Source organism: Mustela lutreola, chromosome 7, assembly GCF_030435805.1.
Source record: "Mustela lutreola isolate mMusLut2 chromosome 7, mMusLut2.pri, whole genome shotgun sequence".
Lineage (NCBI taxonomy): Eukaryota > Metazoa > Chordata > Mammalia > Carnivora > Mustelidae > Mustela > Mustela lutreola.
In genome coordinates, this window is record NC_081296.1 from 85048672 (window position 1) to 85055622 (window position 6951).

General features: G+C 32.6%; 1 long non-coding RNA gene across 1 annotated transcript; it reads left to right on the forward strand.

Moving 5' to 3' along the window:
* Positions 1-589: 589 nt before the first annotated feature.
* LOC131835336 (uncharacterized) lies at positions 590-6345 on the forward strand. Its single transcript, XR_009355134.1, has 3 exons — positions 590-1145; positions 5746-5880; positions 6161-6345. It is a non-coding gene; the product is annotated as an uncharacterized LOC131835336 (long non-coding RNA).
* Positions 6346-6951: the final 606 nt, after the last annotated feature.

Consider the following 6951-nt stretch of genomic DNA (forward strand, 5'->3'; position numbering starts at 1 on the left):
TAGAGGATGGGCAGCAGCAGCAATAGCAAAGGCAATCTATAGGGTCCTAATAAGCCATCTACCTTTAGGATCATAGACCTCAACAATTCAAATCTTCGAACAGTAACCAATGTTCAAGTTGTGTCTGCTCTTCCTCCACATGAGTAATCACCCAATGTGCCTGTATGTAGCACAGGATGTAGTCTTTCTCATGAGTACTTTACAGCATGAGGCCAATACTTGGTTGAGACACTTAAGTAGTTGGTCACAGATTAGGTCTATCCCCTGATTCTAATGTCAGCCACAGCTTACAATGGAATAAAGACACATGATACGATTTTAAGACACACATCTAAGTAGAGGTTGAGGCACATAATACAGAGCTACTTTTATGTGTCCCAATCCTATACCTCTGTCCTTAAATGATGTGAACTCACTTAGTTTGGTTAAATCTGTAATACAGTGCCTGAGTCAGTTTGATCAGCTATAGAAGAATTCTATAAAAAGCAAACATTTCTCACAGTTTGGAACATTGAAGTCTGGGATCAGAATGCCAGCATCATTGAGCTTTGTGGCACTTCTACCAGGTTATGTCTTCCATATCCTTCATTCATGCATGCCTGCATAGCAAGATCTTCTGTCTCTTCCTCTTTTTAGAAGAGTATTAATTTCATCACAAAGGCCCCACCCTTGTGACCTAGTCCAATCCTGATTACCTCCCAAGACCATACCTCTCAATACAATCACACTGGAGATTAGAATTTCAACATGTGGACTTTGTGGGTCACGAACATGTAATTCATAACACAGAGCTATAACGGAACCAGAAAATGTAGCACAGACCTGCATAGCTTGAAGAGCAAGCTGGCAGGCAGACAGTAGATCAAAAATGTATGCATACCACCAGGCAGCAAAGCCAGTAAGCAAACCAAAGCAAAAGAACAAAGACCCCTGGTGGTGATAGACATCTTACTCATGGTGCCAATGCTTGTGTCTACCCATAAGGAGCCATACAGACCCCAACCCAAAGATAGGGTTCTAATGTCAAGACTGATGATATCATATCCACATGAAGAGTAGGTGAAAATGTTTATTACTTACCAAATGAAGCTTTCTGGGGACAGCAAGTCAGAGTTCTCAAGGAAATCCAAAAATGGCTTCAGAAGGTGAGGAAAGGGGACTTGTCTGGGGTTTTTACTGTGATTAATTCTTGGGGCCTGCCAGGCTAAGGGTTCCTATACTTGGGCAGATGTTTCAAATATTTCAATCTTCTTCTAGCACCAAAAGAAGGAAACTCAGACTTTCTTATTAGTCTGATCATTTGTGTGGCTGAGGGGAAGAGGAAAGGATGAAACTTAAAATCACTCAGAATCAAATAACAAAATAAGGAATACTTTCTTGAGTAAGACAACTTCCCACTTACATAATTATAATACGCTTTTCTGGGATCGCTTTGTGTTCATCCTTGGAGCTTGTTGGGTCTTTTAGATATATACATTCATGTCTTTTATCACATATGGAAAGCTTTTGACTATTATTTGCTCAAACGTTTTTTCCCCTGTTCCCAGTCTCCTCTCCTCTGGGACTCCATATACTCATATGTTGCTATACTTAATAGTATTCCATAGTCTCTTAGACTCTGTTCATTTTTCTTCATTCTCTTTTTTCTCTTCAAAGGATATGATTTAAACAAACTTGTAATCAAGTTTGTTCATTTTTTCTTCTGTTTACTCAAATCTTCTATTTAAAAACCTGTCATGAATATCTCATTTCCATTATTGTACTTTTTAGCTCCAGAATTTCTGTTTGGTTCTTTTTTATAATTTCTATCTCTTGAATAATGTTTTTTTTTTTTGAGATGTCATTCTTCTGATTTCCTTTAGCTCTTTATCCATGATTTCCTTTAACTCTTAGAGCATACTTAAAATACTTGATGCAGTCTTTGTCTGGTAAACCCACTGTCTGTGCTTCCTCAACAACAGTTTTGTTAATCTCTCCTATAAATTGGCCATACTTTCTTATTAGAATATGCATACTTTATAATTTTTTTGTTGAAAACAGCTTTTTGAATATTATAATATTCTAACTCTGGAAATCAGGTTCTTCTTTCTCCTCGGTGTTCTTTTTTGTTGCTTGTTGTGATTGTAGTAGCTTATTTAGTCAATTTTCTAAACTATTTTGTAGTCTGTATTCATTGTAATGCTTTGACATTCAACTTTCTGTGGTCAGCTCATGGTTTGGAAAGAGATTCTCTTGAATGCTAGGAATCAAAATTTACTTTAAAAAAAAAGGTTAAAAAAAAATCTCTTCTAGGTTTTGCAGATTGGTTCTGTGTTGGAATATCTTTCACTGCTTAGCCAGACCATTTACAAGTCAACCTTAGCCTTCACTTCCTGCCTGTACTGAACCAACAGATCTACCAAAAATAGAAGTCTTAAGGGTATAATTTTTGTATGTTTATTACTGCTTGATTTTCTTCTGTTTTTCTCATGTTTTTCGTCTCTTTGTCTAACTGGCCTGTTTTATATTTCAACTCTTTGTAAAAAAAAAAAAAAAGAAGAAGAAGAAGAAGTATCATATTTAAATTCACAAAAGATTTTTTTTTTGTTCTATTCATTATTTTTTTTCCTTTCTCATAGCACCTTGATCTTCTTTATGATGATTTTATTTATTATTTCCTTAAGGTGTCCTTCTACTGCTTATATTTTCTCTTTATTTTCTTTTTCCTCTTTTGTCGAAGATTATCTTTTTTCCTCTTTGATTGCTTGTTGGCCCTGAGGGTTATTTTATATTCATAAAAATCTACTAAAGACAAATACTTGATTTTTAAGAATTAATATTTAATTTTTTCATGTTATTATTTTAATTTATTTAAGTTTTAAATACATTTTATAAATCAATTATAAATTTAGAAGTCTTTGAACAACATATGTTCAATTTTAAAGGAAATTAATTGTAAACTTTAAATTGCATTTATACATGTCATATTTTTAATTTCCTTCTAAATACTTCAATTGTCTGATTAAAAAACCTTCCTGTATATTTAAATAATTTATAAATCTAATAAAGTAAACTTATGAATATGATTAATCCAAAGTTCTCTCAGAGTTTAACACTGAGTATATGCTTAATAAGATTACATCTCTAAATCAAACAACTAAATCAATTATTTAATAGTAATTAGAAGACTGTCACTCTAATAGGCCAAATACTCTTAAAGATTATAAGTACATAAAACACCATAAATGTAGGTATAAATCCAAGTGGCCTAGGAAACTCATTGCCTTTTTCCTTTACATACTTTGCTGAATATAAAGTTCAGCAGATTTTAAGTAGCACAATAGAAAAATAGTTCTCCAGATGCGTCACTTTTTCAACAAAGATATATCCTCCCTCAAGAAGCTCTTATTGTTATATAGTCAAGGAGGTGATCCCTACCTTTTTCTAGCTCCCTCATGATTATGCACAGAAACATAGAAATGGACCCCCTCTATTGCCTCTCTTACATAGTGTCTTTCTCTGATGAACCTACACAAGCTTTTCTGTGGGATAATGAGAACTCAAAAATTATATGCTCTGTATTACAGAGTTCTGTGCCTGAAATATACTCCAATAAACCTTGTTGGCTTTAATAATAATGTCAATACAATTTCTCTACTAACAGACATATATATACTTACTGTGATTTTATATATTTCACTTCATTGAAATAATTAACTATTTTATAGCTGCTTTGTTTCAGGACTTGGACTTGGATATTATAAAATCAGTGTCCCTGCATTTGTTAGGAAATTTCACATTCACAAACACCAAATTCTTTGGTCGGTATCTATTAAACTTTTATAAGAATAATGAAAGAGTATTCTTGTCATAAGGAAAATTATGGTTAAGGTAGACTATCAACATTAAAGAGGTCAATGTCTTCTAAGGAGGAGAATGTAGTTTGAGTTGTGGTAAAATTATCAGATCATTCTATATTTCTGGTAATCTTGAAAGAGAGGGAAGGTAGAGGATGCTCAAAATGGTGGAAATATCAGAAGAAAAAGATAATTTGGCAGTAACAGATTTATGAATGTTTTCAGAACTAACTCACTTAAAAACGCAACTATAGCAATGTGGAGAGAACTTTGTGAAATTTAAAGTAATAAGTTTATTATATCAAGTCCTTCTGTATTAATAGTAATTAACCATCTGTAGCTTTCATATCACAAGCAGAAACTCATGATAATTCCCTGTTCACTGAGGCACGCAAAAGCTATTATTTACTCATTAGCACATTAGTTTAGTATTGTTCCTTTAATTACCAAATTTTGAGATATAAAGTAATACAAGTTTTCTTTCAGTTTAACTTACAAAATATAGAATATGTATTTGCTCTTATGTTGTCAATGAATATATATCCCCTGATTGATTATTTTTAAATTTTATGTCTAGAGAGAATTAAATGTTGACTACTCAAGTTTTCCTGCTAGGAGAAAATAGATTTCCCGTCAATGCTTGGGTGACATCACACACTCCAGAATACACAATAAAAATGCATTTATTTCATATCTGAGATGTCTGGCACAGATATTTCTGAAAGGCAGAAAGCATGTAAAATGTAAAAACGCCTAGAAAAGTGCTAAACACTGTAATCCAACCTGTCATAACTGTATTGCTGTTTAAAGATATTGCCTGAAAAGAACATTTAGAAAACTCTTGGGTTGCTAAATCAAAATACTTCACTTTTCTCAGTACCCAATCAAATCAATATAATTTCAGTCCTAAATACAGTGCTGTATATATAGAAGAGGGGGTTGTGGGAGCTGATTTTTATTTATTTGTACTTCTTCTTTTAGAAAATTTACTTCTCTAGTAGATAAAAAGAATAAGGAAGACATGTTTAAGGATGTCACTCAGCTCAATTTTATAATTCATCCCTATTTAAAAAAAAAATCACTGCACAATTTGTAGGGCCCAGTATAATATAAAAATGCAGTATTCCTTTTCAAAATGATGAACAATTTCAAGATGGTATCAATCCAGTCACAGGGCCTTCCTATGCTTGGAGACTGTTGTAAATGCACAAATCACATATCCTGCTTGTACATAAATAGAATCGTATGGATTATGAAGTTTAATATTCTCAATTTACAAATGAGGAAGCATAAACCCAGAGATGGTAATAGCTGACGTATGATTACAGAAAATATGAAGATGTGAAATATCCTAGGTTCCAACATTCAGAATAAATCTTGTATTGCTTTTTCTTAAAATATATGTGAAAACATCTCCTATGTTAAATAAATTTTGTAAGTAGAGACAGAATAAGAAAAAAAAACCAAAGGGTTTTCAAAGATTATTGATATCTAAAATATATAATAGCATTATTAACTATTCACCTATTGTATAGTGTGATAGTTGAACAACAACATGAATATACTTAATGCCAATGAAATGTAAACTCAAAAATGGTTAAAATGATAAATTTTACATTCTTTAAATTTTGCCATGATTAAGAAAAATAGTCTGTGTGACGGTTAAATTTGTGTCAACTTGAGTAGGCTCAGGAATGCCTGGATTAACTGGTAAAACATTTTTCTTGTTGTGTCTGTGGGGGTGTTTTTGAAAGAGATTAACATTTGAGTTGGTAGACTGAGTAAAGAAGACTGCCCTCACCAATGCAGGTGGGCATCAACCAATCTCTTGGTCTGAATAAAACAAAATCGTGGAGGAAGGACAAATTTGCTCTCCTGAACTGGAACACTGATTTTCTCCTGTCCTCAGGCCTTCAGACTCAAACTAGGATTTATACCATTGACTGCCCTGATTTTCAGACCTTAGAGTGTGTGCTAAAACTATACCACCAGTTTCCTGGGTCTCTGGATTGAGGATGGCAGATTGTGAAACCTCCATAATCATGTGAGCCAATCCCTCATAAAAACTCTCTTTCTGTATTTCTCTATACATCCCATTTGTTCTGGTTTGGTTTTTTATTTTGTTTTGTTTTGAGAATCTTATGAGATCAATTTATAATAATGAATATGATATCAATTTTTAAGACAATTTAAACCCCCATTTCAATCTTAAAAAATTGTCTATCACTTCCTTGTATCTGTTGGTGGTCATAACAAGTAAAGCATACTTACCTAAATTATATGAACTTTCCCATCTCCATGTCTTTGCTTGATCTGTTTTTCAGACTGAAATACTCTTCTGACATGTCCTCGTTATCCCTGATTCAGGAAGCCAACTTTTTTCCCTCTTCACAAATACACATACTCTGTTATTTCAGCTTTTGAAACCCAGCTTATGCATCAAAAACCAAGTAAAAGGTAATTTCCAAGAAGTGTTCCTTATGTTCAACAATAAACAAATATTCCACTTCTGCAGCCATAATTTCATTGTTTTTCTCTTAGTCTGCAATGAATTATAATTAGTTATATACATATCTGTCTCATTACCTCAAATTGCCTTAAAATCAGAAAACTCAGCAAATATTTTATAATAATATTTGCCTTTGATTCCCCATAATAAATAACATTGTTTTAAAAAGCACTCTAACCTTGACTTACCTTCTAAAACTTAAATGATAAACTGTACCTCTCATGAATTTACAGGGCTATAACTCATATGAAACTACAAACCATCTGTTTATTTAATATTTCAAAACATTAAAATTTCATATTTGCTTATTAAAGTTATAGAAAAAAAGAAAACAAAGTATCAAGTCTTCTCTTATACCCATGAGGATGTACTACGAATACCATACTTTCTATGTGTGTTAGATTTCTATCAGAATATTTGTTGTTTAAGTACTAGAGAAAGATTTAAGTTTTCTTTAAGTTTTCTTTAATCAACTTCAACTTAGAATTAGTTTTAATACCTTTTCTACAAAATTCAGAGAGGCATTGTTCCAATGCATCCTTATGCAAACCGATGTTACTTTATCCTTATAATCTGCTACACAAATGAGCATAGCATTATTATATC